Here is a 12,347-nt window from a genome sequence, read left to right on the forward strand (position 1 = left end):
TGATTTCTGCTTCCCCTCGCCTGGTGCAAGATTATTGAACCGAACTGTACCATAAGTTATAAAGTATTGTAAAGAAATAAAGAGTAAGTGACAGTTTTAATCTTACTGACAGCTGATGTACTGATGGTATAAGTGAATAAATAAATTGACGGGATTTGTAAAATGTATATAAAAATAATTTTTAAAAGTATATAAAGGACTTAACATTTTAGATAAGTATAACAATAAATTTTATAATATAAAATGTAAAATATATATATATTGTGGTATTTTATTTCAGATTAAATTATAGTAATGTGTTTACTATGTCACTACTGAGGATGGAGCTATGTGGATTGAACATTAAAACAAAAGAAATAGATTCACCATAATGTTGTTACTGTGTCATTGCTGAGGATCAAACTGTGTTAATTAATATGAATGTTAAAATGAACAAGTCAACAGATTGGGTAAATACAATAATAAATAAAGGAGCCGACAGATTACATATATAATATAACATGTAAGATATTTTATAGTACTTTGTGGGATTTTATTTAAAATTATTAAATGAAAAATATTTTTTTTTCTTTTTACAATTGTATCTATATTAATTACTATATGTTGCAATATATTAAAATTAAGCCTCTGCTTTTATTAGCAAACTAATAGCTCCACACGGCAGTGATGCCAGAATCAAGCTTTTAGCAACAAAAATGAAGATTAGCGCTAGCCAGCAGCAGTATAGAAAATTTGGAGGAAAGCGGTACAAACACAGCTATACCAGTGCTGGAATTCTGTAACTTCCCAGCGACGATTGTCGGTATCGCTAACTACCGATAGTTGTCGCTTGCAGTAACGAAAAGAGCGATTCTGTAACTTCTGTCTATATGGATTCAGTAACTAGTTACCGACAACTTTCGGTAATTGAATCGAGTTACCGAGAGATATCGCTAAGAGCGATTCTGTAACACAAAGTTTTCGATAATTGTCGTTAAAAATGTCGGTCGCTACTGAATTCTATTGTTAACTTAACGACGACCGTGATAGGCGTCGGTAGAAGTTTACCGAGAAAGTAAATATAATAAATGTCACAAATATTTCTTAAATTAAAATTTAGAAATTACAAAAAAGTACTTACAATAAATTTTCTTTATAAATTAAAGCTTACAGTAAAAATCGTAGGAAATAAAATTTAATATTTTTCCAATTTTTATATTTAAAAATAACTATATATACAGGGTCTTTTCCTAACAGCGGAGCATAGAAGATTCGTGTTAGCACTCGGAATGATCGAATCTGAGAGCGCTGATTGGTCAATATTACGTAGTACCAACAGATAATAGGCCGTTACCAATAGTTGGATACGAAAAATGAGATTCATCCGCCATTTTGGTGTGGAGAAATGTTTACATGCTGATCGTAGCAGAAAGAGGTGTAAAATGGAAAAATGTCAAATGTTGTCGTTACAAAAGTAAAAATTGAATGCTTTGAATGAAAATGAAGATTATTCGTACTGTCCATTCATTATTTTCAATTTTTACTTTAGTAACCTTACCATTTGACATTTCTCCATTTTACACCTCTTTCTGCAAGGATTAGCATGTAAACATTCTCCACACCAATATGGCGGATGAATCTCATTTTTTGTATCCAACTATTGGTAACGGCCTATTATCTGTTGGTACTACGTAATATTGACCAATCAGCGCTCTGAGATTCGATCATTCCGAGTGCTATAGTCAACTAACACGAATCTCCTATGCTCCGCTGTTAGGAAAAGACCTTGTATATGCGGAGGTTTTCTCTAAAATATAGAATTAATTGTGTTATTTAACTATAGCATACAGGCACTAACTGTACATTGCCTGACTCAAAAAAATGTTAAAACATTAATTTTTAATACTTATTTTAATTAAAATATACTTACGTTTTAATACTTCTTTTACAGAAAATATGATAATTTTGCTATAGTAAGAATTGCTATAGTCAAAATTGATATAGTCAAGTAACAAAAATTCCTATTTCGGTTGGTATTAAATACACCAACATTACCAACTTCCCTAGAACCTTAACGAATTTTATCGTTACCTTACAAACATGAGTTGCACCGACTATTGTCGTAAAGCTAAAGTTACAGAATCGCTCATTCGTGAGCACAAGCGATAACTGTAGGTAGTTAGCGATACCGACAGCTGTCGCTAAGGGAACGACATACTTGAGGCCAAATACACTCACAATAAAACAGTTGTTGTGATATATATTATTTATTATGAGCATTGTGAGTTTTTGGTGGAATGCGTCCAAGGAAAAGCAAAGGTTTATTAAAGTTATTCTTCGGATAAATTTTATATTAGTACCGTAAGTACCATTGAACCTCTAGCGACATCTATCTCGGTTGTTGTTAAGTTATAACGTTATTATTAGTTTTCCTTTCAATAAAATCTCAGTGAAGTATCAATTCTCAGCTAAATGATTCGGTTTAGTACAATTTATATTAACTTCAATTGTTCGTAACTCCGTCGCTTAACTAAGATTGAACTGAGAGTTTTCTTAAAAAGGAAAGGTACGTTTATTCGGTAGGATTCGGTAGGTTACCGACAGTACCGATATTACAAGCGACAATCATCGCTGACTCTGAGTTACAGAATCGCACTTAGCGATTTCTGTCGGTAACTGGACTTAATGATACCGAAAGTTGTCGCTAACAGTTACAGAATCCCACTACTGGTCAGCATAGGTGTGATTTGAACTTCAGGCAACTTTGGCTTTAGAAGAAGAGCGACTACCGCTAACCATGACATTTTCACGTGTCATCAGTGTAAAGTGATGCTACGTTTACCCAAACACTCAAAGCAAATAAAGATGCTTTTCCTAAATTATATAGTTTTTAATTTTTTATCAAATGCTCATATGTAGCCATTAATTACCGGGAAGGTCTACACCAACATTACAGAGCGGTTCCACCTCAAATCTTAGTTTTCAAATAACAGCGTTGTTTATGAACCGATTTTCAAATTTGCGGTAGTTTTGTATCCGATAAAATAGCAGCTTTGGGATAAAATAAAGAAATATTGAAAAATAACAAAAAAAAATATATATATTGTAACCGGGGTCACAAATAATCCAAAAAAAACTCAATTATTGTCTGTGGAAACCACTTTATTCCACGAACTCTCAAGGAGGGGGGCCTCTCGCGATGCTCACGCACACTTATCATACGCGTATACAGTGTTTTTTCGGGTTCTCACTCGGGGTATGCGGGGAGGGAACTATTCGGGGGCGGATGAAAAAGAAAGGGGGAAAAGGGGTGAGCAGGGGTATACGGGGGACAGACTTTGGGGGGAACACGGCAGCGACCACTCCGACCACGATCTCTTAACTCCACAAATCCCACGTCGGGACCACTCAATAATTCGAAGAAGGGGCCCGTATTTAAAAGACGAAGCTCCTTTCAAAATACGGCGACGACCCTTCTGTTTCTCTTACACAGTAATTGCGAGAGAGCTCGGCGCGGCGAACGGTCCTAATGCTAGAACAGAAGTGGCCCGGTCCTTGGTTCTTCGTTCGTCCTGGGCCCCGGGTCCTTTTCCTAATTCCTAGGATTTCATTATTCTTCAGGGCAACAGCGCATGCTCTCGATCTATCCGTCAATTATCACCTATCAAATTGACTGGGATCCGCATTCGCACTGTTCCCTGGGTTTCGTAGCGTCTCGGCTATCCGTGTCGTCTGCTTCGTAGCTTGGTGAGGTCCGGGCGGGGCTCTGCGGTGCGGGGTCGGCGAGTAGTGGTCGGGGAGTCGGGCGGTCGGGGAAGCGGTAGCCGTGGCGCGGGGATGGCGCGGGCACGGGAGATCGCAGCTCGGCACGCTAGCGGCGCGGCGCGGTAGAGGAAAGGAATGGGTGGGGCGCTCAGCGGGGACTTGCGGTGAGGGGACGGTAGGAGCGTCGCGTAAACAGTCGCGCTCAGCGGGAAGGTTAGAGTGAGAGGGAATCATAAGCGTTTGGGCATGGGAGCGTAGAGGATAGGAGAACAACAGTTTTCAAGCTCATGTTGGAGCAGAGGAGACTTATGAATATTAGTTTTAGCCTGAAATAAAATATTCTTAATTTCTATCATCCTATTTACACCTAATCCTACAAACATTCGCCCAATTCCCAATCATACCATTTCCTAAAAACATCTACTCTCCTTCCGTGGTCGACACTTACAATATTCCTACATCGGAAAACTACATCGTCGCTCCACGGAAGGTTCATCAGGCTACACACACACGTACACATTCATACCGGGGGGGGGGGATCGCAGGAGGCGCTAAGGGGGACAGGAGAAACTAAAAAAACCTGTGCATTTCTGTAACGTGTATTCTACCACGTTACAACTCCTCCCCACTTAGCTCGGACCTCGGGGGGGGGCAATCGGCTTGACACTTATCTAAGTTATACTTAACTATTCTTATTCTAGTGAGGCATCGACGAGAGGGATCCCCTTAGACAATTTTCTTAATTTTCTATAAAGACCCCTACTATAGGGTGCGAACGGGGGGGGACAATGTACAGGGGGCAATATACTTAGAACTACTATATACAAGGTGATTTTCTGGAGGCCGTAGCCTCTGATTCTATACAATCTTATTTTTATGGCGTCTTACGCCTTTACTTGTTCTTGGACTCTAGCGCCGCTGCGCTAGGCCCAGGCTGCCGAGACCGAGTAGCCAATTACATAAATTTTTTAAGTGTCCTATTTGACAGAAGGGAGACTCAGGGGGGTCGTCCACCGATCCAATACTTAAAGATAGTATCCTGTGATACTAAAGAATAAAATGAATACCGGGGCCACGACCTAGGGGACGGGAGGGCGAATCCATGCGCGGCGCGGGAACCGACGAGTGCTAGTTCGCGAAAGAGACAAAACCGATTGCTGCAACCCAGACGCTGGTCGCGCAACTCCAACCACCGCACGCTCACTCACAACAAGAAAATGAAGAAAGAATTAAATGTTTGGATCTTACCTGGACGGCGTGGCCGGCGATGAGCTTCTGGATGGAGGAGTGGGAGGCATGCATGGAACCGGGGGGCGTTGCCCCAACCGGGATATCACTCCTATTAATTAATTGGCTTGTCCAAAGCCGCAACAGCTCGAATAGGGGAAAAAAAAGGGGGGTGGACATTCGCGAACTAGATTCTATATACGGATGGGACAGGCGCTAATTTCCGGAAGTTATTGCGACGGACGGTACGAGAATTCTAGCCTCCGGAGGAGGTTACTAAGCCGCGGCTCGATGCTTCTTTTCCCGGGCGGCCTTCGAGGCCGATCATACACGATACCTCCCGCTATAGGTGCCTTATTGTCCTCATCCTCATCTGGAATTTACTACTGATCCTGGTTCTAACGCCGGTGGCGTAATCTGGGCCGATTGGCGGGGTCGGCGGGGGGGGGGCCTGGGTTTGGGGCAGACGGGGTAGACGTGGCAGGGAGGGCGAGGACGTTACGGGGCTATCGGGGCAACTAGGGGCAGCGGGGAATAACGGGGAGTGCAGGGGGACAGACACAGATAGGACAGACAACACTTAAGGTGGGGGTTGGCTAGCGGGGACAACAATGAGGGCAGGTGTGGGTGGACACCCCCTCCCAGCCACACCGGCGGCAGAAGAGGATGCGGTTGGGGAGCGGGCACTCTTGGAAGGTATGCCCGCTTCCCCCGCAAGCCCAACACCCCGGCTGATGTGGCCGGCGGGAAGGGGTGCGTCCAGCCACCACGCTGCTATAGGACGGGGAGGGACGGGGGGCGGGAGCGGGAAGGGAATGGACGGCTTGAAGGGACAGGAGGGGAGTCATGGGACCACGGGGAGGGCTTGGTTGGGACAGTGGGGAAGGAACGGGGATGTTAAGGGACATGAGGGGAGGGATCAGGGAAGGGACAGGGACAAGGCGGCGAGGGGAAGCTCGGAGAGGCATGGGAGGACGGACGGGGGCGGTAGTCGGAAGGAATAGGGGACGGGGAGACATGGAGGCAGCGGGCGGGCGGAGGAGAGAACCCGTGGGGACGGGGGGAGAAAGGGGGGTCGAGGGACGGAACGGGAGAATGGGCGGACGGGAAGACGGGGGGCCAGCATGACGGGGAAGAGAGGATGGGATATGACGGGGTGACGGGGGCAATTCGGGGAACAGGGCACGGCGGGAGGGACGGTGGGAACTGGTGGAGGGTGTAGGGGGAGGGGGATCCAGGGAGGCGACGGGGGCAATCGGGGCGACAGGAGCGACGAGGTCGGCGGCCCCCAATTCTAGATGTCGGGGTCGGCGCGGAGGGGCCAGCGCCCCCAGGGATTTTTCAATCTCCCGGACTGCGGTCCGGGCCTCCCTCCATTCCTCCGCGGTGGGGCGCCGGTAACTCCGCGGCTTAGCCGCCTCCCGCATCGACTGGTGGAGCTTCCGGCGAAGCTCCTCCGTGATCGGCGGGAGGGGCTGGAGACCGCCGGCCTCGACACAGGAGTCCGCGGGGGGGCTGAAAATATCGGGGGTGGGCTCGAAGGGGGCGTAGGGGCTAAAGGGGGTCGGGGGCGATGCGGTCGGGGACTTGGGTGGGCTCCCGGGCGGAGCTCGACCCTCCCGGCCCAGCATCCTCCTGGGTCCAGCTCGTTGGTGCGGTAACATCCTGAAACGGGGCAAAAGACAAATTAGTATTAGTTTCCTCCGGGGGGGGGGGGGGGGTGATAGACGGGGCAGGTCGTTCGTGGCTGGGGGCATCGTGGCAGGGCGATCAGGGGTGCGTTCAGTACGGGTTCATCGGGGTTTACCGGGCGGCGGGGCGGTTACGGTAGTTCTAGTGGTACGAGCGACAATACTAGAAAAGAGAATAATTGCTGCTGCCAGTTGGATGATCATCGACGTTTCGGACCAGCCTGGGTGAGTCGGAGTCGGGGGTTTCTTAAGGATGGCTGGGAAGGGACTCGGGGTCGTAAATGAATCGGTGATCGGGGAGGAATAGGAGGTAGCGGGGGAGAAGATCGGGGCGGTATAGGCGGGGGACTTCGCGGCGGTATGGGGGGAGGACGTTGAGGCGGTTCGGGCACCGGCGAGGGCTCCCTACTGGAGCGCAGTCCTGCCGGTCTCGTTCTTTTCCTGCGCTGAATCTTCGGTCCGGTGGTTGGTACTGGGGGAGAGACGGAGGTGGGCGATTCGGTCGGGGGGGGGGGGTGAGTCGGGGGAAGCTGCGTGGTAAGGCTTCAAATCCTTGACATGGACTCGCGGGACTAGAGTACCATCTTCACCCTTAAGTTGGTACACGGCGGGGGATAGGACTGTCTCCACGGTATAGGGACCGATAAATTTAGGGGCGAGTTTGGAGGTGAAACCCTGGGTGCCGGACGAGAGTACATAGTACTTCCGCAATACTTGGTCGCCCACCTGGAATGTGACGTCCCGTCGTCCTTCGTTGTATCGGGCAGCTTGGCGTAGAGTGGCCTCACCGAGGTTTTTCTTGACCAAGTCCCGCAAGTGTCCTAAATTACGCACTCTGTCGGCCCAGGTTACCGTGTCTCGGGGCTCGTACGTGGTCGGGGAGGGCTCTTTCATTAGGGTCTTAATCGGGAGGGGGTGGCGGCCGAAATTGAGGAAAGCGGGGGAGAATTGGGTGGAGCTCTGGGTGGACGTGTTTAACGCGAACTGGAGGGCTTCTAATTTTTTGTCCCATTCCCTGTGATCTCCGTCGACGTACATCGCGAGCATGGTTTTAAGGGTACGGTTAACGCGCTCGACGGGGTTGGATTGGGCATGGTAGGGGGGGGTGGTTATCTGGGTTATTCCGTACGCTTCCGTTAGGGCCTTGATGTCCTTGTTCACGAATTCCGTGCCGTTATCGGTAAGGAAAAATGTCGGACAACCCCAGCGATGAACGATAAGAGAGGAGAGGGCCGAGGCAATGGATTTCCCGTCCGCCTTCCGCAGAGCTTTCAATTCGACGTACTTTGTGAAATTGTCCTGAAAGACCAACAGATATTTGTTTTGATTCTTACTCTGCGGAAGGGGCCCCATTATATCGGCAGCCACCAACGTCCATGGTTCCTCCACTACTCGTTCCCGCATCAATCCCGGAGGGCCTTGGGTGGAATGTTTGTGGGTTTGGCAAGGGCGGCAGGTCCGAATATACTTCACGACTGAGTGGTATATTCCGGGCCAGTAAAAACTTTGCGCAAGGCGGGCATAGGTCTTCTCTATTCCTAGGTGGCCTGACTGGGGAGGATCGTGTGCATCGCTGAGGGCTCGGGGGCGGCTTTCGGGGGGCAAAACTAATTTCCACGCATTCGTGTCTTCTAAGGCGGGTTCGATTAGGGGGTTAGGCCGATGATAATATAGTTTGTCTTCATGGACTCGCCAATCGGGGTATTTCCAAGGGGCTTCGCGGACGTTTGTCAATCGGGTGAGGTACCAATTGTTTTGGGAGGATCCGATAGTGGCAAGGGCAGTGGTCAGGGAGGGGTACATACGGGACAGGGCATCGGGGACGACGTTAGCTGAGCCTTTGCGGTGTTCAATGGTCATGTCAAAGGATTGCAAAGCCAGCGCCCAGCGGGCGAGCCTTCCGGTGGGATCGCGCAGCCTCTGCAACCACCGCAGACTACTGTGATCAGTTATTACGCGGAAAGCCGTACCCTCGATGTATGGACGGAACTTTTTTACGGCCCACAAGACCGCCAAACACTCTTTTTCCGTGGTCGAATAGTTCCTTTCTGCGGGGGTTAGCACTCGGCTCGCGAACACCACCGGAAGCTCCGCTCCCTGGCTTACTTGGGTTAGAACCGCACCGATCGCAGAGTTGCTGGCATCGGTCTGGAGGATGAAGGGTTGGGAAAAGTCGGGGCGAAGGAGAACGGGGGTGGAGGACAGGGCGGACTTCAGGGACTCAAAGGCAGTCTGTTGGTCATTCTCCCACTGCCAAGGGGCATCCTTCTTCAATAATTGGGTCAGGGGGACCTTGAATTCGGAGAATTTGTCGATAAATCGGGCGTACCAGCCCACCATTCCTAGGAAGCGTTGCAATTCTTTGACCGTTCTCGGGGCAGGGTACTTAAGAATCGGGGCAGTCTTTTCCGGGTCCACTCTCAAGCCGTCTTTGTCGATTATATATCCCAGGTAGCATACTTGCTGGCAGCACAATTCGCTCTTCTCTGGGTTTACTGTGAGATTTGCGGCCTTCAATGCCTTCAACACGGCTTCCACGTATTTTGCGTGGTCTTCAAAATTCTCATTTACGACGATGATGTCGTCTAAATACGCAAAAACGTGGGTAGACCATTCCGGGCGTATTAATCGGTCCATCAGGCGTTGAAAAGTGGCGGGGGCGTTGGTGAGACCGAAGGGCATGCGGGTGAATTGGAATAGGCCAGCTCCGGGGACGGTAAAAGCGGTAATTTCGCGGGAATCGGGGTCAACGGGGACTTGAAAGTAGGCCTGGCTCAGGTCGAATTTGGTGATATACCGGGCGGTGCGTAGTCCATCTAAAATGGCATCTATGTTGGGGAGGGGGTAAGCGTCCTTTTTCGTCACTCGGTTTACGTCTCGGTAATCGATGCAGAAGCGGAATTTTCCATTGTTCTTCTTAATAATCACGGGACAGCTACTCCATGCGCTACTGGACGGTTCTATTATTCCAGCGGCCAGCATGTCCTGGATTTCCGAGTGAGCGACTTTGAGCATAGCGGGGGAGAGACGACGGGGACGTTGTTTGATGGGAGGATGGCCTTGGACGTCAATTCGGTGGGATGTAAGGGGAGTAGGGGGGAGGGCTTGGTCGGGGGTGGGCATGAAGGTTCGGCACAGGGATTGCAAGGTCTCTTTTTCGGACGGGGTAGGGTCTATCAGGGCTAGGCTGGCGAGGGTGAGGTTCACTAGGGGTTCGGTGGGACCAGAGGGACGGAGGGGTCGGAGAGGGGAATTCGGGGTTCTCCAAGTCAGCTCGGCGAAGTCCATGGTGATTTGCAAAGCTTCTAGGAAATCCACTCCCAGGATGCAGTCATATCCCAAGGCCTTGCACACTCGAATTACGAGAACCTCGTCCTGGTCGTCCAGCTGGAAGCGGACTCGGGCTTCTCCCTGGGCCGGTTCCACGGCTCCGTTAGCCACTTGGATGTAGGCGGTGATTGGTCGTAGATGGTTCTTCAAAATTTCGCCTAGTCGACGTCCAAAGTAAGAACGGGCCGCTCCACTGTCCAAGAGAGCCGGGAAAGTGTGTTGGCCAATCCGGAGCGTTAAAAAATATCGGGGATCCTGTTCTAAGGGGGTCGCGGGGGAGAGTTCGGGGAGGGAATCGACGGCGTTTCGGGGACTCTTGGAGGGGATGGTTACATCGCCGAGTCCTAGCGATTTCCCTTCTGTTCGTTTCCCTGAAGCTTGCGCGTTTTGCAGTTGGGGCAGATCTTCGTGTACGTGCCCATCTGTCCACAGCTATAACAAAATTTCCCACGAGGGTGTGGGCACATCAGGAACCGATGTCCCGGCTGGTGGCAGTTCCAACATGTGTCTGGAGGGGGGCGGGTTTTCTCCATGTCCGGGTCTCCGGTGGCGGGACTTCCAGGGAGGGGTAGATTTGGGTCTAGCGGGGCGGTCGGGAGCGGGGGAGGGGTTATTTTACTCAGGGACTTTACGGTTCTTTCAGGTTTGGTTTTGGAGGGTTTAGCAGTAGGGGCAATCGGCAGGGAGGGGTGACGGGTAGGGGGAGGGCTGGGAGGAAAAGTGATTTTGGGTTCATGTCCTTGAACTATGGTTAGTTCGGCTTGGACTGGAGCAGCGGGATTGCGGTGGTTGGTGACATAGTTATATGCTTCGGAAGGGAAAAGGGAGACGGACGGGTGGGGAGGGGCAGGATGTTTGGAGCGGTCTGCCAGTCGTCGTGTATCAACTCGATGACACTCGATCAGCAGGTCTTGAAAACTCCTTAGTCCTTCCCGGGCGATCTTCTGGCGGTACACGGGCAGCAGGTTGTGGTAGGTCATGTCTAATTGGTGTTCCAAATCCATCGGGGGGTCCATTCTTTCCAAGATCTTCCGTATCTTTATCACGAATTCCAGGGGTCGTTCCTGAGGGCCTTGCGTCCTGGCTTCTGCTTCTCGCCGAATAGCGTGGGCGGGGTGAGAAATGGCAAAGGTCCTGGAAAACGCGTCGAGAAAATCGCGGTATCGAGTCCATGAGGGGCTTTCGAGTCGGTACCAGCTCAGGGCGGTACCGGCAAGGGCAGCGGGAAGGGCACGAAGGACGGCATCTTCCGTCAATCTTCTTCCTCTAATCAATTCGTTCAGCTCGGCTAAGAATTCCCGTGAATCCTCGTCGAACTGTCCCGTAAAAATGGGCATATACTTGGTTAGACTGTCCCACGCACGCATCTCCGGGGTGAGGGTTTCGGAAAATAGGGAGACTTCCGATTGGAAAGGGTCCAGGTTTCGAAGGGTAGTGTTTGATAGGGGTTGGTTGGGTCGGGCAGGGGTAGAAAGAGGTGGGGGGAGACGAGGGGCTCTAGACTCTGCGTTGAAACCTACTGGGTATGAAGCTTGGCGTGCCATTGGCGGCGCCGCTTCATGCTGTTTCGGTCCGGGCAATCTAGAGTGGTGAGGGGGGTGAGGGGTGGTCGGACGGGACGGGGCCATAGTGTAAGTACTATGCAAAATCGAGGCTGAATTCCAAAGAAATTGAGGATCGCGGGGGAGGGGGTGGAAGGAGGGGGGGGTTGAGGGGTAGAGCGGTAGGATGTAGAGGGTGGATGCGTTGACAGGGTTGTGGGCAGTCTGCGGGGGGCTGGCACACGATCCTGGTTGCGAGAAACCTTTAAACGGGGCGGCTTGGGCGGTAGGGGAGGAGGGTGGTCATCGGCGGAGGCTAAGGGTACATTTTCATATCGGGGCGCGGAAGTACCTGTAAACGAAAGGGGGTGGAAAGGGTTCGACCGATGTGGCGGCGCAGTCCCTGCCGAATCCTGAAAACCCGAAGAATTTTCGGCAATGGTCGTCGCGACCGGAGAGGAGAAACTAACCACGGGCCGACGGGGTTGGCGGGTAGAGCGGTGAGGGGTGGGCGGAATTTCTTCCAAGGACAAATCTATTAATTGGGGTTCGCGGGGTTGGGTCGACTCGGGGGGTACCGTAGAAGCGGGGGGGGGTGGGGGTTGGTTCGGTTCGGGGGTGACGGGGGTAGCAGGGTTAGCAGGGGTAACAGGGGTAGCAGCAGGGTCCAGTATCTGGTCACTCGGGGGTAGGTCATAGTCAGCTGAAAACGTCAAAGTCGAAGGGGGTAAACTAAGGCGGTCCGGCGCGAGCATCGAATCCCAATAATAAGAATCCCCGCTAATTTCACTATCGAAGGACTCGGTTTGATTCC

Source organism: Prorops nasuta, unplaced genomic scaffold, assembly GCF_024137725.1.
Source record: "Prorops nasuta isolate Cenicafe-Biocafe unplaced genomic scaffold, Cenicafe_Pnas_1.2 PNAS00031, whole genome shotgun sequence".
In the NCBI taxonomy this organism is placed as follows: domain Eukaryota; kingdom Metazoa; phylum Arthropoda; class Insecta; order Hymenoptera; family Bethylidae; genus Prorops; species Prorops nasuta.